This window comes from Trachemys scripta, chromosome 8, assembly GCF_013100865.1.
Source record: "Trachemys scripta elegans isolate TJP31775 chromosome 8, CAS_Tse_1.0, whole genome shotgun sequence".
Lineage (NCBI taxonomy): Eukaryota > Metazoa > Chordata > Testudines > Emydidae > Trachemys > Trachemys scripta.
In genome coordinates, this window is record NC_048305.1 from 18,479,901 (window position 1) to 18,506,722 (window position 26,822).

Below are 26,822 nucleotides of genomic sequence, written 5' to 3' on the forward strand. Positions count from 1 at the left end.
CATAGAAGATTAGGGTTGGAAGAGACCTCAGGAGGCAGGCCCACCAATGGGGGGAGGGGGAAAGGGCAATTGTCCGGGGCCCGGGCGATTTAAAAGGGCCTTGGGGCCCCTGGCCGCCGCTGCCGCTGGCAGTGCAGCGGGGCTAAGGCAGACTTCCTGCCTGCCTTCGCTCCGCACTGCTACTGGAAGCGGCCAGCAAGTCCCTGCAGCCCCTGGGGAGGGGGTCTCCGCACACTGCCCCCGCCCCCAGTGCTGACTCCACAGCTCCCATTGGCTGGGAACTGTGGCCAATGGGAGCTGCGGGGCCGGGTCTTGTGGGCAGCGGTGCGCAGAGACTCCCTGGACCCCCTGCCTAGGAGCCACTGCCAGAGGGGTGTGCCGGTCTCTTTTGGAAGCCACCCCAGGTAAGTGCCGACCCCCTGACCCAGCCTACAGCCCACACCCAAACACCATCCCAGATCCCGCACCCACTCCTGAACCCAAACTCCCTCCCAGAGCCTGCACCCCTCACCCCATCCCACACCCAAACTCCCTCCCAGAGTTCGATCCTGCACCTCCTCCCGCACCCAAACTTCCTTCCAGAGCCTGCACCCCACACCCCCTCCTGCAGCGCAACCCCCTGCCCCAGCCCAGTGAAAGTGAGTGAGGGTGAGGGAGAGCGAGCGACGGAGGGAGGGGGGATGGAGTGAGCAGGGGGCGAGCAGGTGAGCCAGCTTTCTATCCACCTTATAGTCCATTCATCCAATCCATACTTCTTTAACTTGCTGGCAAGAATACTGTGGGAGACCGTATCAAAAGCTTTGCTAAAGTCAAGGTATATTACGTCCACCGCTTTCCCCATATCCACAGAGCCAGTTATCTCATCATAGAGGGCAATCCTGATGCCCAATCATCCTAGGAGGTCAATGGGAGTTTCAGGCATGTACTCCTGACATGATCAGGCACATGTGGGCGAGGTGGGTTCAGAAGAGCCTCCTGGGCATGTGCATAAAAAGGGAAGCACTATCTCCTCTCTCCCTGCCCCCAGTAAACTTGCACATGGCTACTCACAATTTAGCTCAATGGGTCTATATCTACATATATACAATGTCTTTTATCCTAAAGGATCTCAAAGACACTTTATAAGCATAGGAAGATCCAGCTATCCATCACTAAAATGCAGCCACCTCTGATCTGATATACAGCAGCTGTTTAAAAGCACACATCAACACCACAAAACTGTTAGGGGAGGAGCTGAAGAAGAACACCGTATCCAATTGCGACTAATGATCACAGTTAGTCAAGACCTTGGTTTTACATCACTTTAACAAATGCCATCCACTGTGCTGGGAGAATGGTTCAGTGTCGATTCAGACAGAAGAGTGCCAACTACCACATCAGCAGCATTGCTTTGTAAAGCACACCTCACTATTCTAGGAAGGGTCCCAGCCAAGTGTCTTCCCAATATGACCTTGCTTTGCTTGTGAGAGCCGAGAAGGTCAATATGTGGGTTGGGGAAGGAGGGAGGCATTTTTGGGGTCTCAATTTTGACAGTGTCCCTTTTAAAAAAGGCATTCCCTGGAACTTGATTTTAAATAAGCAATACCAGGAAGGTGATGTACAAAGTGTTATTCTGACCTTGATGACATTTCTAAGAATAGAAAACTGAAAGTCTGCAGAGCATCAGAAGCAGAACTAAAGTGGGAAAAGGAAACTATTCAAGACGTACATATAAATTACATAAAAAGGACGTCACAGGTAGTCTTGGGCCTTTAAATTACCTGACCATTTGAGGATTTCCTGCCTGGCAGGATGAATTTAATTGAGTAATATTGAGTACCTGTAAAGAAAAGGACACTCTTTTCATGCAGGACTGGTGGAATTTTAACAGATATACCACCTGAGGTCTGAAGAAAGATACAGCATTAAACAACATTATCAATAGGCCTCATCTGGGTCTCTGTCCATGTGGGACTGTTGAAATCTACAAGTAATTATCTGAGGTTATTCTGTACATAGCCCAAATTTAGCAAATGGATCCTGGGGTGTGTGAGCTCATCCCTCACAGGGAGTCTTAGCATGTTTTGAGTCAAGCAATTTGTGCATCCTCTTTGTGGGCGCTTATAAACGTCTCAATATATATTCAAATTACTTGCTTTCACCTAACTGAATTATTCTCTCCTTTAGTAAAAAGAGATCTGGGGTTTATCCTCTTTTGCCCTGGTGTGACTCCACTGGAATTATGATGTTACAAAACTGGTGTAACTGAGTGCAGAATCAGGCCCAAGGTCTTTAAAGTTTTATCACACTCTGTGCATGTGGAAGGAGGCTGTTGCGTGCACAAATGGCTCCCTCCCCCAATCATCGCACCATTATGCAGTGAAGTCAATGGCACAGAGGGATCCAAAATCTCTCTTAGTGTTTTTTTCACTCAAGGTAATTACATTCTGTTGAGATGACAATTCTAAAGGGTACTGGGGCCCACCACGAGGTGCACAGAAAATCCAAGTGCTTGTTGCTCAAGTGACAATTGGTGTTACTCTGGTGTGATGTGTGCCAGGGAGCTCTTGTTACTAGGAATTGTGCCTCATTTCAGACATTGTAGGATCAGTGTTCAGCTGGAGTGCTACCATTATGCGGTTTAAATGCTGCTTAGGGCAGAATGCAAAAAGAAGTAGCTGAGTAGGGACAGGTAGGAAAAATATCCAATGAAAAAATAGGGCAACCAAATCCTTTTTTGCACTGATGTGATATTTCCTTTGGCAGCTTTCCCAGATACTTACATTAGGGATCATTCAGGAAGAAGCATATCAAGAAAGAGGTCCTAATGGTGGGAGAGTGTCCAGGTGGGAATGACGGGGACCTGCTGTCAGGTAGGTAATTTTGAAACAGGACTGGTCAAAGTATTTGAGAGTATAGTAAAAACAACACTGCTGGATGGGTGAAGGACTAGGTGGGACCTAACTGATCTTTCCCATCTGTCATTTCTGTGCTTCTGTGATTACTGAAAGAAAGAAAGTACCTGCCAAAATGCCAGCTCAGCATTTCAGCAAATTGGGAACAGCGTTAGGACTAGAATACATAAATACTACCAGGTGTTAGAGCAGATAGCAGCAGAGTTTGTGTAGACATGTGCAAAAGCACGCACATGCGAACACCAACAGAAAGAATAAGACACTCTTGCGTTTTCATCTCCTCTCCTCTCCATATTTGGGTGTCCACAACAAAGTTCTTATCACTGTCCTTAAGATCATCAGAATTTATCGAACTCTACTCAGTCAATCAGAATATAGGATTTGTAGCCTCCAGTTTCAAACATAAGTGATCCGGCAAACGGGGAAATTGTCATCATTAGTCGCTTGATTTTTTATTTTGTCACTGTCATTTTCTCAGGGCTCATTAGACTTCTTTCTTAAGTGATTTTGATAAAGCCAGTTCTCCTTTTTTGACCTATTCCAAGTACTTCTCCTAGACCGATGCCCCTGAGCAAGACGCCGCACAAACATTTGTGGAAATGTGCCAGAAGGGCCCCAGAGGGGAAAGTTCTTCTTGCTGTTGTGTTCTGATTTTAGCCCTGGGCCTCTGTGTCAATTCTGACCCATCTCAGCCTATGGTCAATGGCTCCAATGGGCACATACATGATCATACTGTATCTCTCAGATTCACTTACTGTCTCCTGACTCAGTGCACTGAATTCTCTCTTTGCTTTTCCTATTGCTCTTGCTTCTTCCTTGCCCTCTGTTTCAAGGAAGCATTGACGCTTCTGTGTGCTATCAGCTTTACCCTCCAGTCCTGTGGGGCAGCCTCAGAGGGTGAGGTTTCAATTCAGGTGGATGAAATTGAATCCAGAAAGGCACTGTTGATTCTTTAGAGCCAAAAGGCACTGAGAAAATGGATGCTTGCCCTAAGCCAAGCTGTCGGGGCACTCTGATGTGTCTATACCATGTACTGCACTGCCCAGGTTAAAGACTTCTTTTCTTTGTATGATTTGATAGCTGTCTTGCCAACAGTCACTCCAATTATTATGTATTATTTTGCTGCTTATGACCTTGGGCCATTGTGCATGTCATAATTATAAAGGGAAGGGTAACAGCCCTCCTGTGTACAATACTATAAAATCCCTCCTGGCCAGAGACTCCAAAATCCTTTTACCTGTAAAGGGTTAAGGAGATCAGGTAACCTGGCTGACATCTGACCCAAAGGACCAATAAGGGGACAAGATACTTTCAAATCTTGGTGGGGGAAAGGTTTTGTCTGTGCTCTTTGTTTTGGGGGTTGTTCGCTCTTGGGGACTGAGAGGGACCAGACATCAATCCAGGCTCTCCAAATCTTTCTGAACAAGTCTCTCATATTTCAAACTTGTAAGTAAACAGCCAGGCAAGGCGTGTTAGTTTTTATCTTTGTTTTCTCAACTTGTAAATGTACCTTTTTGCTAGAGTGTTTATCTCTGTTTGCTGTAACTTTGAACCTAAGGCTAGAGGCGATTCCTCTGGGCTCTTTAAGTTTGATTACCCTGTAAAGTTATTTTCCCTCCTGATTTTACAGAGATGATTTTTACCTTTTTCTTTAATTAAAAGCCTTCTTTTTAAGAACCTGATTGATTTTTCCTTGTTTTTAGATCCAAGGGAGTTGGATCTTGATCCACCAGAAGTTGGTGGGAGAGAGGAGGGGGATGGTTAATTTCTCCTTGTTTTAAGATCCAAGGGGTTTGGATCTGTATTCACCAGGGAATTGGTGAAGAGTCTCTCAAGGCTACCCAGGGAAGGGAATTAGCATTTTGGGAGTGGTGGCAGCGGACCAGATCTAAGCTGGTAGTTAAGCTTAGAAGTTTTCATGCAGGCCCCCATATTTGTACCCTAAAGTTCAAAGTGGGGAAGCAGCCTTGACAGTGCAAATTGTGTTCCTTTTTCCTGTTCATCTACTTCCTCTTCACCACCTCTGCCGCTACATTTTAGTTATTACTTGAGCTTTAAAGCTTGTATCCATATTTCCTAAAAGTCTGTCCATCTCTAATTGTGACGTTACACCCCATATTCTTAATAGAAATATGGTTATGATATGAATATGGCATAACTAAGATATGTTTTATGCAAGATGGGTCATGTGAGGTATCATTGCAAAGATTATGATCTACTGAATGTGTTCATCCAATTTTTATGCATGTATCATTTCTGTATCTGAGGCTAGGAATATTGAATTTGTAACAATTACAACCGTGTGTGTATTTGGGGGAAGACCCAGCAGTCAGTAGGCAATCAGCCTGAATGAGCCAGTTAAGAAGGACAATAGAACTTTGAAGATACTAATCTCCCTAAGGAGCTTCCTGGGATGTTGCTTTGACCCTGCAGGGTCATCTGATGATGTCACCTGGTACAGAGTACCACCATGGACACTGCTGGTATTTTTCCACTGGAAACAAAGGGTTCCTGCCTTATATAAATTCTATTTAAGGCTGGGGAGTCAGGCGAACAGGACTCTTCTCTGTTGCCTCCCTGTCCAAGAAGGAAGATTGTTAAAAACATCTGAAGGGAAAGGCAGAGGCTGAGTCCAGGCTGAGACAGGGGTCCAGTGTGTTAAGAGAAATAACTGGAACTCTAAGCTACAGAAACTCTGCAACTTGCCTAAAACAACATTTAGGGTGAGAAATTACATTTTGTAACCTGTTTCTTGAGCGTGTTAAGCTTAGTTTGTGTGTTTTGTTTTATTTGCTCAAGTAATCTGCTTTGTTCTGTCTGCTATCCCTTATAATCACTTTAAAATTACCTTTTGTAGTTAAGAAACTTATTTCTAGTTTATTTCAAAACCCAGTTTGTGCAGTTCATATCTGGGGGAAGGGGGGTGAGCCCAAAAGCTGTGCATATCTCTTTCCACATTGAGGGAGAGGGCAAATTTTTATGAGCTTGCGCTGTGCAGATCTTTCTATACAGCGCAAGACAATATTATTTTGGATTTACTCTCCAAAGGAAGTGTGCAAGTGATTGCTGAGTAAATCCCCGAGCTGAATCTTTCCACACACAGCTTATTTCAGTCTGTGTTTGCAACTGGGTGTGGCCTTACCTGTGTGTGTGCTAGAGAAGGCTTGAGGGTCTGGCATAGATAGGAAACCCAGGCTGGTGGAACGGGTGGAACCAGTGGGACCCCAGCACATCTGGTTATACATGTCTGAGTACATTCCTCTCTTCATTTTCTCATTCAAATCCTTCCTTAAGACTCACCATCCTCCATGCCATCCTCAATATGTGAGGCAATTATTTCAACCTTTATACAAATAAAAATTCCCTACCTATCCTCTGTTGCTGAACAACCATGTCATGTACATGACTAAGCTGAGTAACTGTGTGATAGTGTTGCTGGTGACTCTTTTCCTTTGTCACCTTAACGCCTGTACTGTTCATTATCCCCATAGGCACTGTCGTGTCCAATATCAGATTGTATGCTCTCCAGGGCAAAGATTCTCTCTTCCTAGCTGTGCTCTGAGGTGTCTAGCACTGTACAATAATAAATAGTAAATTAGTAAGTAAGGGGTGCATTATTTTGCGTGGGAATTTCTTTTTGGCACCATGGGAAAACTGACATAAGTTTGAAGGATTGTTCCAGCAAATACTGTGTGTCATCCATTCATTTGATCTCACAGTGATAATTTCCTGTTTGTTATTTTATTTCTGTTTGACATGCAAAATACTGAGAAAAAGTAAATGTTATCAAACCAAAAGTGACACGCAATATTAAAAGCCTTTTAAAGGATGCTTTAGTTGATCTGTAGATATTAAATAGGGAAAACATGGGGGTGGTGTTACAGTAATGGGTGATCAGTGTTGTGTGTGCCTTCACTGGCGACAGAAAGAAGGAGAAAACTGTAAAACGTAAGGATGAGACAGATGTCAAGTGTGGCATGCTGACTGATGAATACACAACTGTTCTTCATCCATCAATGTAAACAGTGTACACTGAAGGGCCCCGGTCCTTTTCCCATTGAAACTAATGCTGATTACCATCTACCTGTTCTGAAATGCCTGCAACAAAAGCTTTTGATTTGCCACATTAAATAGAGCTGGGGATGGGGCACTCCAAGGGGTATATCACTTTTCTGATGGGTTTCTAAGCAGGAATTGGATATAACAAGTAATTCTCTTGAGGCTGATGCCCTAAAAGTTTCTGAAGTTGCTGTATGCCCAGGAAGATAGCAAAAGATTAGTGGAGACTTGCAATTACAGCACTGCCACCATCACACATCTGAGATGGCTGCAGGCAGAAGGTTTGAAAAAGGTATTAACCATTTCCAGGTCATTAAAGAAAATTAACTCTGCAAAGTAAATTCAACCCTCGTGTTGTATGTGGTTCCAGCACTACTGAAATTAAAGAACAGCCTTTTATGCCAGGGATGAATTTGAGCCTAAACCCTAGTCATGATTCACCAATGGGGAGTCCTAGAGAGGAAAATGGGAGCATAAGGCACCCAAAATACAATCCCACAGGGCATTGTGGTGGCATTTCGTAATCAAAATATTTTGTTTTTTTGCCAAAAACTCAAAATTTTCCACTGAAACTCCCTTAGCATCCATATTCTGACCAGCTCTTCTGCTAATGAGGGCAATGTTGTCAGCCAATTCAATGGCTCACACTGCTCTCTCTGTCTCATATTGTCATTTGCTCTTTCTTCGTTTATTGTTTTCATTAATATACAAATAAAAGCTGTAGTTGGCTTGTTTGTATATGGAAAACATAACGGCTACCAAAAAGGTCAATTTCTAGGTACGGTTAGGGGAGGCCGACTCCCTCCTCTGGTCTTACTTCTTATCCATGGAGCAGTGTTGCTGTTATCACTGCGTGTGTCTATAAGATGGTCGTTTGGTGTATGACCTGTTAGTCCCATGTCATCACAATAAGCCCAGAATTTTCAAAAGTGCTCAGCTCCCAGTTAGGAACCAAAAAAGTTGCCAGTGCACTTTTGAAGACCTGGTCCTTATTTTGGTACCTAAATGGGAACCGAGGACCTTTCATAATATGGCCGAATGTGTATGGGGGTGTTTTCTACAGCATACTCGCATTCCCTCCCCAACACCTCATTCATTAAACGATTTATTTAATTTCCTGAATAAATACCTTTTAACATCTAGCAAAGGCTGAAATATTACATTTTAGGAGTGTGAACGGAGTTAACAAAAGCCAGCTGAACCATTCCATATAAAAGAACAGCATTGCTTCCACTAATAATGAGTCTCCATTAGCTAAACAGCAATATTTTAGGAATACAGTAAAAATAGGAGCAGTAATAGACACAGGTTTTTATTCAGGATACCGGGTGAATGGCAATTTTAGTAATTCGAGCACAATCCTTGAGAAATTTGATTATAAATCTATCACCTTGAGCAGTTTCCCCTCCTACAGAAACATCTGGCCATTATTTTTTATTCTTTTATTAAAGCTTTTGTGTTTTGTTACTTGTAATCACCTTTATCTACAAGGTCATGCTTCAGCAATGCAGCTGGCTATTGTTTAGGAGAGAACGTCCCTTAGATAGCCATAAATATAAATGTCTCCAAATAAAAGGAGGAATAAGACATATTCTTTTCAATAGATGTGTCTCTTAATAGCACCAGCAAAGGTAATGTAGCTCGTTAACTTCAGTGCAAAAATGTTAGGTTTTGAATTCTCATGCAACCAAATGAAATTTCAGTTTCTTGCACCAAAAAAATGGCCTATCATTTCAGAGAGTTATAGAGAGACACAAAGAATAGTAGTTAAAATGCTAGTAAATATTTTCTCAGTAGTGTAGACTATTCAGTACAATGCAAATAAAAATAATCTGCTGTAAGATATTTCAGTGACTCATATGCCAGCTTTATTATTTAGATTTACAGCCCAATTGCATTTCAAACTAGAGGCAGCATGGTCATTGAGTTTTAAGGGAGCAAGATTGAGCCCCAATTATAAAAGTATTGTGTATAATCCTAGTATATATGTTCACTACTGGCCATTATAGAATAGAATTAAAACTAATCCAGTTTGAGCCATAGGTCCTATACTGTTTATAGTAGATTCTTCTGTGCTTTTGAAGCAGATGGCTCTGAGGTCTATCCCCTTTGTGAACTTCTGAGTGGTACTGGTGTGCAGCACAGTAACAAAAAAACAGTCCACATTCACAAGGTATTTAGGCGCATTGAACTCAATGAGAATTAGGCACCTAAGCAGGTGCTTGGGGCGGCCGCTCCGGAGGCGGGTGGCACGTCCAGGTATTCGGCGGCAATTCGGAGCGAAGGACCTCCCGCCGAACTGCTGCCGCAGATCGCGATCATGATCGCGGCTTTTTTTTTTTTTTTTTTGGGCTGCTTGGGGCGGCCAAAACCCTGGAGCCAGCCCTGCCGGGCTGTAATGTCTTAGCTGGCCACAGATTTGTACTACTTCTATCACGCCTTCCTTCCTAGGCTCTCAAGAGCTCTTTGCAAGCATTATTTAATCATGGAGAGGTGGGTAAATATGATTGTGAGAGCCACATGAAACTCAGTGAGGTTGGTTCACTGGAGTTTTTGCAAACCAGGATGATCTTCAGTTTCATCCTGCTGTGTTCTGCTTTGAAGGGAAAATTAGTTGAAACTGCAGAGTTGTTTTTAACCTGGTTTCAGACTGGAATCATGAAAAATCATAAATTGGTTTCACATTGCTCAAAATCAGGTCCGGATTCCTTCAGAAGTACTGTGAACCCTGTAATGAAACCCTAAGCCATGTGGGTTCTGTTAGATTTCAGGTTCCATAACTAAAGATTTACATGGGTCTAGTACTCATTTGACAGCAGGGGAAAGTAAGGGACTGAGTGGTTAAGTGACTTGCACAAAGTTACTCAGCAAGTAACCTTGAAATAGAACTCAAGGATTAGATCCCCCTGGATCCCCAAGGGCAGGGACTGGAAAATGTTGTGAGGCTGACCTTGTGTATGTCCCAGGAAATCATTCCTTCTGTGTTTAGCAGTATGAAGGATGCGGAATGGCCAGTGACTTCAATAAAGTCACTCCAGATTTACACTGGTAATTGAGAGCAGTTTGGTTCATTATTAGGGCTGTCGATTAATCACAGTCAACTCACGCGATTAACTCCAAAAAATTAACGGTGATTAAAAAAATTAATTGTGATTAATCGCACTGTTAAACAATAGAATGCCAATTGAAATGTATTAAATACTTTTGGATGTTTTTCTACATTTTAAAATATATTGACTGCTGTTACAACACAGAATACAAAGTGTACAGTGCTCACTTTATATTATTTTTATAACAAATATTTGCACTGTAAAAATGATGAAAGAAATAGTATTTTTCAATTCACCTCATACAAGTACTGTAGTGCAATCTCTATCATGAAAGTGTAACTTACAAATGTAATTTTTTTGTTACATACCTTCCCTCAAAAACAAAACAATGTAAAACTTTAGAGCCTACAAGTCCACTCAGTACTACTTCTTGTTCAGCCAATCACTAAGACAAACAAGTTTGTTTACATTTACGAGAGATACTGCTGCGTGCTTCTTATTTATAATGTCATCTGAAAGCGAGAACAGGCATTCGCATGGCGCTTTTGTAGCCGGCGTTGCAAGGTCTTTATTTGCCAGATGCGCTAAAGATTCATCTGTCCCTTCATGCTTCAACCACCATTCTGGAGGACATGCTTCCATGATGATGTTCATTAAAAAAATAGTGCATTAATTAAATTTGTGACTGAACTCCTTGGGGAAGAATTGTATGTCCCCTGCTCTGTTTTACCCACATTCTGCCATATATTTCATGTTATACAGTCTCGGATGATGACCCAGTACATGTTTGATTTACGAACACTGTCACTGCAGATTTGACAAAATGCAAAGAAGGAACCAATGTGAGATTTCTAAAAATAGCGACAGTAATTGACCCAAGGTTTAAGAAGCTGTAGTACTGTCCAAAATCTGAGAGGGACAAGGTGTGGAGTATGCTTTCAGAAGTCTTAAAAGAGCAACACTCAGATGCAGAAACTATAGAACTCGAAGCACCAAAAGAGAAAATCAACCTTCTGATGGTGGCATCTGACTCAGATGATGAAAATGAACATGTGTTGGTCCGCACTGCTTTGGATCATTATCAAGCAGAGCCTGTCATCAGCATGGAAGCATGTCCTCTTTTGTTTTTTACGGTGCAAATACTTGTAATCAAAAATAAATATAAAGTGAGCACTGTACACTTTGTATTCTGTATTGTAATTGAAATCAATATATTTGAAAATGTAGAAAACATCCAAAAATATTTAAATAAATGGTATTCTATTATTGTTTAACAGTGCGACTAATCGGGCGATTAATCACAATTAATTTTTTTAATCATTTGACAGCCCTATTCATTATGGTACTTATCTAAAGCCCACTAAAGTCAAGGGGAATTTTCCATTGGCTTCAATACTGTTTAGATCAGGTTCTTTGTTTATTTATACACAAGATAATAATTTAGTATGATTCTGAATAGCTGATGTTCAGATTAAGCTATACAAAAACAATCAATTTGGTGTTTAAATTAGAATAATCATACAGCACCTACAATACACCTTGTCAAGCAAAGCCTGAGCAATTAGCAATTGTGCGTTGATGTACCTTCAAAATCAGGCAACTACTGTAAAGTGAAAAGCATTTACATAAACTGCCACAATTTCATGTTGCCCATGTCTCCCTGAAATTATGCCCTTCCTATCAGACTCCAAAGGCCAAAGTGACCATGCTCTAGTTACCTACCGCAGAGGCCTTGCACTGGTACAGGGGCAGCTTTCCACAACAGGAGGAAATATATTATGCATTACCACAGCAAGGTGGCCAGTCTACTATTGAGAATCTAAAGTCGTTTTTGCAATTTGCAATTCTAAATGGCTTCCCCTAGGCACTATTGCCTGGTTTGTGAATTAGCTTGAGCAAACTTATAAGTGTATTGAAAAGGTTTGATTAAGAGTTCATTAGAAGTGTAATTTATTTGTATGGGTGTGTGTGTTTGTGTGGAATAGCTGCCTTAAAGTGACTCCTTTGGCACCCAAACTAAAGAGGATTAGTCAACTCTTTCATTTGAAAGCTGTTCTTTTACCTGTCAAACTGGCCTATTCTTGTCTGCGTGGGAGTGGGGGAAGGGAACTGTGAATTTTCAGCTCTTCGTTGTAATGCTCTTACTGCCTTAAACTTGAATTACGTGCCAATATCCTGAAAAACTCCAGGCGCAGGATTTCCAAATTCTTGCTTCTCCCAGGCTTTCTTGCTGACCCCCTTTCTATAGCGAGGAAAGAATAGCGCACCTGGTGCATTGGAATGTGTTGTGCTGAATTATGGGTGAAGGGGCTTGACACAGAGCCAATGGTATTACTGAGAAGTGCTTTCTCTGCAGTCTGTAGTTGGGGAAGGATGTGTTTGGGGCCCAATCCCACCCATTGCTGAGTACCTCCTGAAAAATGCTAAGGGCCCTCAACTCCAAATAAGCCAATGGGAAAGAAGGATGCTCAGCAACACGCAATATCAGGTTTTAAGCTTGTTGGGAAGGGATTTAGCTCCAGACTCTCAAAGGGAGTTAGGTGCCTCAAGAACATTGAGGATCTGGGCCTTAGTCTATAGCCCTGACTGTAATGTACCCAGCACACTACAATGTTGGCGTTATACAAATAAAATAAAGGGCGTTAAAAAATCTTCACTACACTCCTAAGCTTCAGTGTGGGACCCTCACCAACATTTCATCATTTTAAATAGCGGTAGCATCTCCAGCAATTGACGGGTCTGCCAAATCCCTATAAGGAAACTGACTAATAACAATAACATCTACTACAGCCATGACCATGCAGTAACACTGAAAGTTGCTAGAGATCAGCTGTGCCCTCTACAAGTGTGTGTCACGGTAATCAGTGGGAATTACTCCAGGAGCCCTCTGGAGACATGAGAACTTTCGGCTCCGCAAAATAGGAATACTTGTGTGCTTCCAGAAATCCCATGTGGACATTTCAGTCCAAAATTACAGGATTAAGCCCATTCCTCAAACCATGATAAATTCAGTTTGGACACAACAGCAAGCCGCAAGATTCTGTTTTAACACAGAATTTACCCATAAAATGCTAGACTAAAAAGCAAGTCCTGGATTTGTGGCAACACTAGCATCCCTGGAAATCTAAATGAATTCCCTGCAGCATTTGCTGTGCTTCTTATGAGAAATATTAACACACTGCTGCAAGGCGTGGTGAATTTATCGGTGAGAGATCATAGCTGCACTTACACTTAATTAGCATTGCTAATCTATTAAAAGTCTCAGACTTTTCCTGGATCAATTCACATTCAGCTACATAATAGAAACAGGCAGGGGAAGTTTATTTTTATTTACGTCTCCAGAGTTTGAGGCAAATATTATTCCCATAGTATGACAAGCACTGAGTGTGCAGACAATGCTGTGCCACCTCCCCGAGCAGAATGAGCCATAAAAAAGGAAGTGCCTGGAGGAAAGTACATTGTAATCTTCAGCATTAGATGTAAAAGAGAAATATGACTGGTTGAGCAAATCTACTGACAGCTTTTCTCCAGTCTTCTGTAATTTTCTGTTCTTTTCCCTTTCAACAGATATGATGCACCTCAGTTATTTTCCTTCTGATTTCTATTCTTTACTTAGTTCTTCTTCTATTTGGCATTTGCTCTATTCTATTATTTTTTACTGTTGCTTTCCAACTTTAGCTCTTTGTTGGTTTTGTAATGTACTGACTGGTGCACATACAGAAAAAGTGTCTACTACTGCTGCTAGATCACAGAATTACTCTCTTAGATTAAATGGTAGAGGCTGTACTTTGCTGCTAAAATCCTGAGTTCTATCCTCAGTGATAACCTATGATGGGTGAGTTGTTATAGTCAGTTGCTGTTGGTTGTGCCATCTTGGCTGTGCCTACTTATAGTGTTTTCACACAAGTGGGTTTCGTACATTTGAGAGAATAAGGGGCATATCACCCTAATTTGGGTGGAGAGGATGAAAAACTGGCAAACCCTAATGAAGGGAACGAAATGGGAGAACTCCACTTGTGTGGCATTGGCTCTCCGCTCTCAGACCTCAGAAGATCCTCTGCAGGCAATTGTTCTCCTCATTGGCATGGAGATGTGAGGGACTTTCAACACCTTGTACCTCCCTCTGTGGGATGTTAGTGAGTCAACTGTGATGATTTTCTCCTCATAACCTATATGCTTTTTCTCGCTGCTTTATGAATCCTGCACTGCTCCCTGGCAGGCCAGGAGCTGGGAGCTAGTGCAGAGCCAGCGCCTCTATGGATTCCTCATAGACCTCCGTGGACTCCGCTGGTTTGAGGGCCAGCCTCATGGGGGGAGACAATCCACAGCCTTGAAAAGGTAGAATACGAAGGCAACTCACTTCCTGTACCCTGTGTGGTACCCTATCCCCCAGCCTGCATAGAAGATGATATGGCCCTAAAACACTTTTAATTTCAATGCATACTCTGGATAGGGGAAACAGGGGGAGGATATGGCTTTGTTTTGAATCAAATACAATTGAACCATTACCTCATTCTGCAAACTGGCTCTGATCACCCTTTTCTGTGTCAGTCGCTTCCATTGGTATCCAGAGGTCCCTGTAGCATTGTTGCTTCATTTTGAATTACCATCTGTTAAGGAGGATGTTTCTTTTCCAGGAAAACCCATCTAATTGCATTTTGGGAGAGGTCTGGGTGGCTCGTTGATATGAAACACTCAGGGGCGGCTCCAGGCACCAGCGCACCAAGCGCGTGCCTGGGGCGGCAAGCCGCGGAGGGCTGCCTGCCGGTCGCTGTGAGGGCAGTCAGGCTGCCTTCGGTGATGTGCCTGCGGGAGGTCCGCCGGTCCCGTGGCTTCGGCAGCAATTCGGTGGCGGGTACGCCAAAGTCTCGGGACCGGCAGACCTCCCGCAGGCATGGCGCCGAATCCGCGTTACCAGCGGACCTCCCTCAGGCATGCCGCCGAAGGCTGCCTCACTGCCGTGCTTGGGGCAGCAAAATACACAGAGCTGCCCCTGGAAACACTGTCCTGTATGCTCACTCAGCACATATGTAGTGAAGCAGAGCATCTTTGTGCTGGTGTACATGGAGGCCTGCTGTATGACTACTAAGAGCTAAATTCTGACTGCGTCAACCCGAAGCACACAGAGGCATGGGCAATTCCTGAATATTGCTGCTCTGGGACATTTATGCCTGCTCAGGACAATTACAGACAAGTGGCTAAAGGGGGATGCAAGAGGCAACTTGCTGAGTAATATACCTTGTTCCTTTCCCCGCCCCCCTCAAAATATCTGCCACTGGCTACTGTCACTGGAAAATGTCCCAAGACAGATGGCTTCAGGATAAATGGCGGTAGAGGCCTTCACCTCCAGGTTCAGATCCAGCCCGTGTTAGTAGGTGACTAAAGTTCGGCTTGTTTAGTGGCCTAGATGAAAGCATTTCAGTTGTGTCTTTAGTGGATAGGTGCCCACGTGACAAACACTACTGCTGTTGTCATTAATTATACTCCCTTCTTAGCAGTATCAGTAGGCAGACCGGGGACTGAATGGGTCACGGTGACTGAACTATCCTTTTAACCCTTCCTCCAGCAGGGAGTACAGTAGGGGAAGCAGGTATTGCCTTGCCCGGTCTGTGAATAAACAGAATGCTCAGTCACCAAAGCTGCCAAGCTGTCAAATTGCAAACGTATTAAAAACTCAGCAAAATAAAAATCCAAACCAACATGATGGCAGCACAAGACTCTGGGCACCTCCCTCACCTGAGATACAACAAGAAGAGGCTGCAGCTGAGCTAAGTGAGTGTGATTAACATTGCAATTGACAAAGATTATTTTCCCTTCTCTAATTAAAAAAAAAAAAGTTAATTGAGCCCAGAAGTAGGAAGAAAGACTGTGAGATTCTGCACGAAAGTCTCATCACACTAAATACACTGAAGATGCCGTTCAGGATCCATTCCTTAGTGAGAAATGTGGATCTGTAAGTATGCAGACCCCTTGTCTCAGTCTCCTGATAAAAGGGGTACACTGGGACCCCAGGTAAGCTCCTGGGAACCTATGCACATGGGAAGGATTCCTTTTCTGCCAGCCCATAGTGGCTCACCTGTGCAATGCCTTCTGTTTAGCAACTGTGCTTCTTCTTTCTTTCTTGGTAGTCCATCGAATCCGATGATAACAAATCTGTGCTGATCATCAGTTGTTGGTCTTATGGTGTGCCCTCTGGTGACTGTACAAGCCAATTCTAGAGGTGCACATTTTGCTGCAGATGGTGCATGGGAAGTTCGCGGTCAGTGGATTGTGCGCTGCTGATGCTCTGTGACGTGGTTCGCGTGCCTCTTGTAGGCAACTGTGCTAAGCACTAGTTAATGGCCTGTCATCTCCTGTTAGTATTTAACAACTGATATTACAACAGTGACTATTAATTTGGCTGGATAGTTCCTGCTGTGCTGCCCCTGTCGAGAAGGTCTTTATTAGGTGGGTTTAGTGCTTGAGATCGGCTTCTCTTTTATTTTAATGTTATTTTAGTTTATAACAAATAAGACAGGTCGTGGGAAATGCCTCCATACTCCTGCTTTGAAAACAGTATGGGAACAAGAGAAACGTGATCACACTAAATTCTTTGTGGATAAGTTTTGGTGAGCATGAAAATTCATGAGCACTCACTAATCCAACAACCACAGGGCAGCATGCTCTAGTTTGATTTATGCATGCAAAATTAGCTGTGTGCAGGTGCTAAGAAGTTATTGCACTTGCATGCGGTGCATACGGTTGTGGGCTTAAAACTCACAGAAAGTTATGAGTGACTGGTTTTTTTCCTGCCTGTGTGTGCAAATGCATACATGCAGACACACACACACACACACACATACACACACCTCTCAGGAGTAAGTTAATGGCTTATTTTTTAAAAATGTAGCCTTAGATGTCACCAATTTTTGGCTGGTGGGCAGCACTTGCTATTTTTCTTTAAATGCTTTCCTATGAATAAACTTCGCTGCCTCCTTTCCCCCAAACCTACCACCACTGATCAAAATGGTTTAAAGAAGTGTCCAAGCCTAAAACAAGCTATTGGATGTTTTTTTTATGTAGCTGTTGTTCTCCCTTCCACTGTCGAATGCCCTGCGTATAACCAATTGAAATTACTCCTCAGAGGCCTGACTCAGAACAATAGAGGAGTATCACTGATTTCCATTTTAAAATCATGCTATCAGCATAAAATTAATTTTCCATGTGCAAAGAATGAAGTAACAAAGAAAATAAGGATATAACATATAAGTACCTCAGGTAATCCCAATAACACTTTAGGTGAGGATCTGGTGACTGAATTATGATTTCCTGATGGTTCTGAGTCTTATTTTATGAGGGGGCTCAGTATCAAATACCCCGCCCCCCCCCAGTTTCTCCTGTGGGGTCTGACACCTGAGCCTAGGGAAAGATTCCTGCTCAGTTCCTTAGTGGGAGATGAAACCATGCCAATTTGTGGTTGTCTAGGGGGGAGATTTTAGCCTCAGCCCTCAGCATTTAATCCCATTTATACCCTGAAATAGGAACACGAGGGCATAGATTTGGGTATCCAAGTGTTTTCAAAGCAAGCAAGCTTACACATAGAGCACTTCAACCTTTGTAGGGGGTTTTAGCTTTGTGGCTGAATGAAGGGAGCTCTCCAGTCACACAAACCCGGTTATTGTCATCTCATCACCCATATCTTCTCTCTCCCAGCCACTTGCTGCCAGTTAACACCTCTGCACAGCAATTTCCTCCAAAGCCAGCGTACCTCATTATCTACTTTAATTGGCTCTCCAAAACGTCAGGCTGCAGAGAGCTATGCAAGCCCTAATATGCGCCAAAGCAGGGTCTTGTGCTGACAAAGCAGAACACTGTGCTGCTAGCACTGGTCCCAGCTCTCTCATGAGAGAGAGCGAGAGAGAGAGAGATGCAGCTAACAGAGACTATTCCAAGGAAGAACACTATAAACCAGTGGCACGGAGTCATAAATGTCCATAGAAATACTTTAATTCAATCATAGAGGGACAGATTCCCAAAGTATATTATTTCAATGACACTATTCAAGAAGTGAGGTATTTCTCAGTTTTAAGTAGAGCTGGTGAAATTTTTTGTTAGAAAAGTTTTTTCAGCTCTAACTCGAAGGATATCGCAATATAATCCAGAGAAAACTCAGATGTGGAACAGCTGCAGGCAAGAGCAGACCTGTGTATTTCAGGGTGTTTTCAGAAAGCACTAGTTTTTAGAGTTGTAAGTGACCCATATGACCGTACTAAAGAAGCCAGGTGCAAGCCACAGACTCTGGAGCCCAACTTGGATATGGATTTAGGAAATCTCAAAGTCTGAGTCATATTCAGGTCCAGAGTCTGGCCCATTATGGTGTTAGGAGCCAATTGCAAGATTTTGGGTTGTATTATTGTTGTTTGTGATTGTTCAGATCTGAGGTTTTTTAGCTCAGAGCTATCTCCAAAAACTAGTTGACTCACTAAAGAACTCTTTCTTTAAAAGGACAACGGGCCTGATTTTTAAATATGTCCCCTTTTTAGCACCTATGTGCAACTGCAGGAACAAATAGTCAGTTTTAGATATGTGACTGACTGACTGTACCCATAAAATTGGAGGCTGAATTGAGAGCCCTATAATATGTGACTGCAAACAATAATCCTTTCCTTAGGGTAAAGCAAAGTGTCTGATCAGCTAAACTTAACTCTGAATGCTACTAGGTTGATTTGTTTAGACTCAATGCAGTCAATCAATAAGTCTCTGCTCATAAATAGCACTTGAAAAAGTGCGGAATAAAGTAAAAAACCAAACTCCATTTTTCTGCTCCATTTCAGATAAAGAGAAAAACTATGAGAACATCCATGTTAATGTCAAACTAAACTGGAAAAAACCCAATGGAGTTTTTAAAAAATGTTAAATAAATGCTCACAATAGCCATGTACACATGCTAAGAAGTCAATTCTCCTGTGACTCTCTCATTGCCTAGACTTTTAACAGAATTTGAGCCAAAAAGACAAATACATCAACCTCCAGTCACTGGATTTCCCCCCGATAACTCAGTGGGATTGATCTGGGCACCTAATCTCCTAGGCATCTTTGAAAATCCCAGCTATAATATTTTTCTTTAAACAAATCATTGCTTGAAATATCCTTTTTATTCATCAGTGCATATTAGCATCCAGCAAAGCGTTCACTATTCAGTGTGCATCCCTCTCTGTGCCTGAGCTCCAGAGGATATGAGTCCTTTATAGCTACAATCTAGGGAATTCAGGGCCAGATTTTCACCTAAAGCTTTAGATTGGCACCTAGTAGGATTTGCAACAGTGTCTAACTCCCATGACTTACTTTTTAAGGTGCAATGTCTTAAAACCTGTCACAGGGCTAAAGTAATGAAGGCTGTATACCGTTAGAAGGATAAGCTCTTACATTCCAAATAGTGCAAGGCATTGCAAAATGAGAGACTTTAATATAATCACTGGAGATGTTTTCACCTTTAATCCTGGACTGCATATAGTAAATTCTGGATTTTAGACAACTCTAAGTTTCATTCCTGGTGTGCTATTGCATTTTTGTCTGATGTGACCACTGTTACCATTCAGGGCTAAAACATGCTTAGATGGCTTTGGGAAATGGGGAAGGGGTTGAAAGAGGAAGGATAGGGAATTGGGGGGTGGACAGTGCTCAAGGAATAAGGTCAAGAGTGGGGTATTCAGGAGCAGTAATCATTGTGAAGGCAGATCCAGGTAAACTTTCCTGGATTACTACTCTGATCTAAAGTATGCTACTTTAACTGGGTTTCAGGCCATAGATTTTCTCCCAAACTCAGTAATGAAGCTCATAAGAAATAATAATTATCTGATGCTCTAGATACTCGGACTGTGGCGCATAAGCCCCAACTGGCTCTTGAATGTGTCTCTGCGGCTCTTTGCAGAACATGATATTAAAACATTGTGTGATTTAATTATTAACCAATCTAAGTTATTAACCAATCAGGATTTTTTTACTATGTTATTAACCAATTAAGTTATCAACTTGCACTAAGCTATTAACTTATTTGTGGTGAGAATAATATAAAGCTATAGCTATATAGAAACTAAATATTTCCCGTCATACTGCTTAAATATGAATAGAACTGTAGCAAATGAAACAATGAATTCACCCTTCTGTGGTTCTTTTGGGTAACACTGATTGCTAATTTGGCTCCTGAACCACTGAGGTCTGAAGATCACTGCTCTAGAACATTAATATAGATGACTCAAAACATCAAACAAACCAGTGAGATTCATTTAGGTTCCTTGTTCAAAATCCTATGGGTCAATATTTTGTTGGCTTTATTTTTTCTTGTTGTTGTTTCTGGGCTAAGAGGAGATTCTTTTCTGGATCTGACCAAGTCCTGTCTTGAAGGAATCACTTTGTTTGGCCCTTTAATCCTCCTTTCCAGAATTCCACCACCATGCATCTGAGATGAAAGCAATGTTCAGGGGTCAGTCAGCAGGAGCAGCCCACGCACTGAGCACTAGTCACCCCACCAAAGCAACCCAGACAGGCCGCTTCTGAACAATGGGCCAGATTCACCTGTCTGCTCCAGCTGGTTTGTGATACTCTGGCACCACAAAACAGCCATAAAAGTGGTTTATCCAGAAAGTCAAACTGGGATTCCAGTCCCCAGGAGAGCTGGCTGGGATTTTTTTTTTAATCAGAAAATGCCGATTTGTCAAAACCAAAACTTTCCATGGGCAAGGCTCAGTTTCAATGAATTTCTCGCCTGGAAAAAAATTTGAAAAGAAAAAAAGTTTTAAAATTGTCACCATGATTCATTTCAATGTTGTCTAAATGAAACATGTCAGTTTTCCAATTTGAAATGATTTCTCTATTTTCAAAATTGAAAGTAGTTTCAGTTAAAAAAAATAAATGGTCAAAATCAAAGTGTTTTGTTTCAATTGATCCTCTCCTTCCCCCCCAAACTTCCCATATTTTTCAGTTTGTGATTTTGTTTTTAAGATTTTGAGTTTTCATCCCAATTCAAGATGGATTTTTTTTTCAAAATCTCAAACATTTTCATGGGATAGGAAAACAATTTCCTGTCCAGCTCTATTTGCCAGTGCAAAGCAAAGAACAAAATACACTGATGAATCTAGCCCAATATATATATATAGAGAGTGGCTTGGGCTGAAGAATTCAGATCCACATATCAAGTACCCTGAAGCTGTGACATTCGCTTCAGATCCAGGTTTGAATTCCAACCCCACGCCCCACCAATTCCGCAACGTTCAAGGAGGTTCCGATAATAATTTATTTATATATCTTCCTAGGTGTGTATGTCAGAGGAAATAGAAAGATAAGCTCCGTGCCACAAAGATCTTAAAATCTGCCCAAAACGTATATTAGCAAAGCATTTTAATTGATCCAAATAAGAACATGCATCGATGATGGAAAGAGGGATTCCCCCTGTTAGCCCCAGAAGCTCCCAATCCATTTATACAATTGCTGAAATGCACATTGTTAGTATTTGTGAAAGATAAAGTATTAGTCTCTACTGCACCCATCATACAATCATTTAATCTGTCTTTAATTTATCTCCCTGCAGGCCTCATTACAGGGGGAAAGATGTAAAGCTCTCTCTCTAAAACAGGAAGAAAAGGTGTCCTTAATTATGCAACAGCTGCCTAGTTTGAAGGCCACTGAACATGAAAGATTCCCAGTATATCAAAGTCACAGAAAAAGCGGGGCAAAATAACCTGGCACTGAGCCATTGTAAAAATGAAGGGTTCAACTTTCCTTCTCTGCTATAGATTTGTCCAGTCTAATAGTTGCTCACTGGGCTGTCAAATGGTGGTTTAAAATCTCCACTGGAAATGTCATGAGGCAACTTGGGGTATGTCTATACCACCCGCCAGATCGGTGGGCAGTGATTGATCCAGCGGGGGTCAATTTATCGTGTCTAGTGTAGACATGATAAATCGACCCCCGAGCGCTCTCCAGTTGACTCCTGTACTCCACTGTCGCGAAAGGCGCAGGCAGAGTCGACAGAGGAGTGGCAGCAGTCGACTCACCGCAGTGAAGACACCATGGTGAGTAGGTCTAAGTACGTCGACTTCAGCTACATTATTCACGTAGCTGAAGTTGCCTAACTTAGATCGATCCCCTGCTAGTGTAGACCAGGGCTTTGAACTGGTAAATGCCTTTCAGATTAGGCACTTGATTCTGTTCCATTTACTGGTGCATGGAAATGTTGCCATTGACTTCAATGGGGGTAGGGGTGGGTTGTGTGGGAACAATCTTTCTCCTAGACTAAGTGAATATACAGTGTTGCTTACAGCACCAACCTGGGGATCTGGGGAAGAATTATTCAATAGCAGTCAATCACAGAATATCAGTCAACTATACTGCCTATCATCTCGAGGAATGAATCAGTTTATTCAGTAATGTTCTTCTTATTCTTTGAATGGTGCCCAGATCATACCAAAATACCACAGTGAATGGTGGGAAGAGAGCCTGAGAAATCACAGCTCCCCCAGATTGAGTCTATATATTTCAGCAGTTCTAACGAGCACTTGAAAAACTCACAATAACCCATCTTAATTTCCTTTCTCAGTGGAGTGCCACTATAACATCATTTAGCACAAACGCGTTTTAATTTAAACTAAACATACTCCCCTCGCCATATATCAAGCACTTGTTTCTTTTTTGTGAGTGGTGTATATTGTGAAAGCACATTGGTACCCACAGGCCACCTAGCCTGAGAGAATCATCTCTTTGCATTACATCTCTGCTCTGATTCTGATTACTGCAATTTGACTGCAGTGGAACTCAGCTATAGAAGATGCATGTAACCATAGACATGTTTTGACAGCTAAGTTTGGATACAAACGGGAACAGTTCAGAATGAGAAAAACAAAACCCAGAGACAGCAAGAGGAAATGATGAAGAAGCCCAGCCAAATAGGTGTTTTCTCTGTTAACAAATAAAAAGGGAAATATCCCATCAACGTACAAAGATTTAAACAGGCAATTTGCTAATTCTAGTCATAATGTCTCTCCTGAATCCTGAGTTATGAAGAAAATGGAGAGCTCCCATCTGGACTCCTTATTCTTTTCCCAAAATACAGATTCTTCCTCAGGTTCAGATAGGAAAGAAACTTGGGGTCTGAGCTAAGAAGGATCGTTGGAGAGATGGCATTAGAGAAGTGAAACATAAACAGAAAACTCCTGCAGTCCTGAATCAGGCAAAACACTTTCTGAAGCCAAAGGGAGTTTGTCAGGAGTGAGGAGAGCAGGATGTGGCCTTATACACATTTGCTGGACACCACTATAGTAAAATGCCCATGGCCCAGATCCTCAAAGATATTAGGCACCTATCTCCCATTGATTTCTGCTTGTGTCTGTGACATATGTGTATTTGTGGCAGACAAATAATGGCACCAATTTCTACGTTCTGTAACACTGAGGGCATCTCTGCAGCCGGAACATGGTATTGCATTTAAAGTGAACCTTCCAAAATTATTCTGTCCTAGTTGTTTAATAATTTCTTATTCATATTGCAAAAGGCGCTTAAAAAGCCATTCCACGCAGTTAATCCCAAGCACTAAAGATTCCTGCAACCTTGAGTTTATAACACGGTTTTATAGAAGGAATCATCAACCAATATGCTTTGAAAACTGTTCTCAGTAGGTTTTCAGTAAATTAATTCTGTTGAAATCCAGATTGAACAAACAAGCAATAATCCACTTTTTGCAGTTTAGGGTTGATTTGTAATCTCACTTACACTGGTGAAACATCTGGAATTGCTCCAGTATTAACCAGGTGTGAAATCTGTTTCTGCCCTCACTATTTTTCTTCTAGCCTTTGTATTTTAATAGCACATTATCCTTGCAGGCAACGGAAAGGGCAGGTGATAAAAAAAAAAAAAAAGCCTGTGCATCAACTCCACTGTAATTAAACTGATCCCAACCAAGGAAAAATGTCCAGGGCAGACCAACATCTATCAAAGTCTTAACTAATGACAGACACTGGAGTGGTGCTTATGAGTGCTGCCAAAATGGAGACATTATTTGAATTACAAGATATTGGAAACCAGAGTAAACACAGAAGGACTGTAAATTCAAGCCCCTATGAAAGGACCACAATTGTATGTTGACTTTGTGACCCATTAAGGTACAATACCAAAGTGTCCTACGGCAGAGGGACTGAGAGCTAATAAATCTCACCCCTGTATATATATATATATATATTACTTTACTGAGCTGTCATCAGCTTAGAAGGAAATTTATTTGTGGACTTTCCTCCATTTGAGACTTGACCTTTGCCATACATCCTATGATGGGGGCTCTGTTCATCCATTTGAGTTATTCATTGTAAATGTATTTAGGACAATGATGATCAATCATCTTTACATTTATAAAGTGTTTACATTTAAACAAATGTGTGTGTGTGTGTTTGTGTATGTGTATATATATAGTATTCAGCATAGATATTGTATTCAACAATATATTCCAAAATGCTGCAGAATTTTGGATAATTACTCTAACACTGTATTTTGATTTTAGAAGAAATATCAAAGTCCTTAACAAGCTCCAGCAACCATCTCTCAGGTGGAAGGTGGAACACAAGCAGCAACAGAATGCTACAAAGTGGTTGTATTCTCAAAAGACACTAGGATAAACTCTTACAAACAAAAAGAACAACATCCGTATAGGCTGGCTTTTAAGGACTCAGCCTACACAGATCACATGATGATATCTCAAGTACTTTGTTTTGAACATTGCATTTCAGTGTTGCAAATAATTATCATTTATTATCTCACTGCTCCCTGACAATAACAATACCAATTATTTTATAATAAAACTTGGAGGGTTCATGTATTGCTCATGAACAGAGCTACTCTCTGTAACTAGAAAAGGAAGGCTAAGTACTGTTGCGGGGAAATGTTCCTCTCAGATCTTATGCCTGACCACCCTCACTTGGTATGTAGCAAGGTGTGCAAGGTAGTTTCTTTCCAGCACAGGTGAAAGTGGGATGCAGGTAATGCTAATGGCTAGGCATAGTCCTCTGAACTTAACAACAGTAAGTCTCAAGCACCCAACTCATATTCAATAGTGAAGTTTCATACTGATCCCAGATACCAGTTTCAGGACAGTCACAGAAAACTTCAAGTGATATTTTTTCCAGCAGTTTGACTCTGTGATATGGGCGTAAATACGTAAGACTGATAGTGACACACACAGAATTGTTCCAGTAATGGTCTATACTGTTGAAGAAACAAAGCCAGGGGCATGTAGGAAAAAGATGAGTAGAAGACACTATGATGAATATTATTTTTCATGGCAAAATATCTGCTCTTGTAGTCTTTTTGCCGTTGAAGAGCTATTTGAGTCATTGAAGTATCATCTAATGCTGCACCCCTCAAGAAGTAGGATTTTCCCCACACTGGTCCAGGGAGTCTCTACTTATTCTTTGCACATTTCTAAAGATGCAGGGGCAGCTCCTCAGCTGGTATAAATCAATAGACTTCAATGAAGCTACACCAGTTCACAACAGCTGAGGATTTAGTCTGTAGACTCAGTTATCAAAGCAGGTAGTTAAGACCATTGTCAGCCCAATCCTTAGTTTTAAGCCACTACTCTTGTAATAGGAGATACCATAGATCCTAGCTGGGTTGTAATTTTGGTCCATCAAGTCAGTGTCCTGTCCTTAGCAGTAGATGATACCCGATTCTTCAGGGAAAGGCCCAGTTCAAAGTGAACCTGGCCCAATTGCACAATACTGTATATAGGAGGAATCCTTCATGATCCCTGTAGCAATTAACTTATTAAAGTCCAGGTTCTGATCTCAGTTACACCAGTATAAGACCAGAGTCTCTCTTCTGAAGTCCATGGAGTTACTTGGTATAAATGATGGTAGAATTTGTAGAAAACAAAATTAAAGATGGGGTTGCATGAACTTAGACTGAAAATCGAGTTCAGTTCTATTATCCAGACAATGTGGGTGGTATGTGCACTTACCAAAAGCATCTGCACCATTAGCAAATGTTAACTGTTGGCTTTGCTTCTGTTTTGAACGTGTGCTATAATTTCTTTAGTTTGCTGGCAATGAGCAATGTTTCACTCCATGCAACTGACAAGGCCCAAATAAGCCCAAGAGGCTTAAAAGATTCCTGGTTCAGGTGCTTTCATTTTTGACCAATTCACTTCTGCTTAAAGTTTAATAACCTGGATTATTTCAAGAATGCAGCTGTAGAATTCACTATACCAAAAAAGAGAGTAATTGGAACATGCCATCTGACTGTAACATCTTGTGAAATTCAGTTGCTACCTGTACCTGTTCATTCAACCTACATAAATGTAAAGAAAGACACAAGTATTCTTTTAAAATGACAGTAGATGAACTGTGACTCCCTTAAATCTGATCCTGTCCTGCCATTTGGAACTAATGTGACAAAAAGGACCGTACCTGACCAGGGCCGGCTCCAGGCACCAGCGAAGGAAGCAGGTTCCTGGGGCGGCCAATAGAAAGGGGCGGCAGTCCGTCCGTTGCTGGGGCGGCACGTCCAGGTCTTCGGGAGCAATTCGGCGGCGGGTCCTTCAGTCCCTCTGTTCCTCTTTGGCGGCACGTCGGCGGCAGCTCAATCGGCTTTGTCTTTTTTTTCTTTTTTTTTTTCCTTCGCCACTTGGGGCGGCAAAATAGCTGGAGCCGGCCCTGTACCTGACTCCGCTACATGATTTAGATTATATCACAGCTAGTTCCAGTGTCAGGTTTAGAACCTTTTTGACATTCCCTTCTGCTGCTTCTCTTTCTGACACTTATTTCAAGGACATGGATCTAATCCCAAAGTCCTAACCAGT

At 41.9% G+C, this 26,822-nt stretch overlaps 1 protein-coding gene across 2 annotated transcripts in view; it reads right to left on the reverse strand.

Moving 5' to 3' along the window:
* The window catches only part of JAKMIP2 (janus kinase and microtubule interacting protein 2), a 109,848-nt gene that overhangs the window by 61,855 nt on the left and 21,171 nt on the right, over window positions 1-26,822 (reverse strand). Inside the window, exon 1 of one of the 2 annotated variants that reach the window (XM_034779268.1) lies at window positions 14,513-14,651. The exons of the other annotated variant lie outside the window; for it this stretch is intronic. The gene's annotated coding sequence lies outside the window, so the exon portion shown is untranslated. Of the gene's footprint in view, window positions 1-14,512; window positions 14,652-26,822 lie in introns of those variants that run through there. 2 annotated transcript variants of the gene reach the window in all.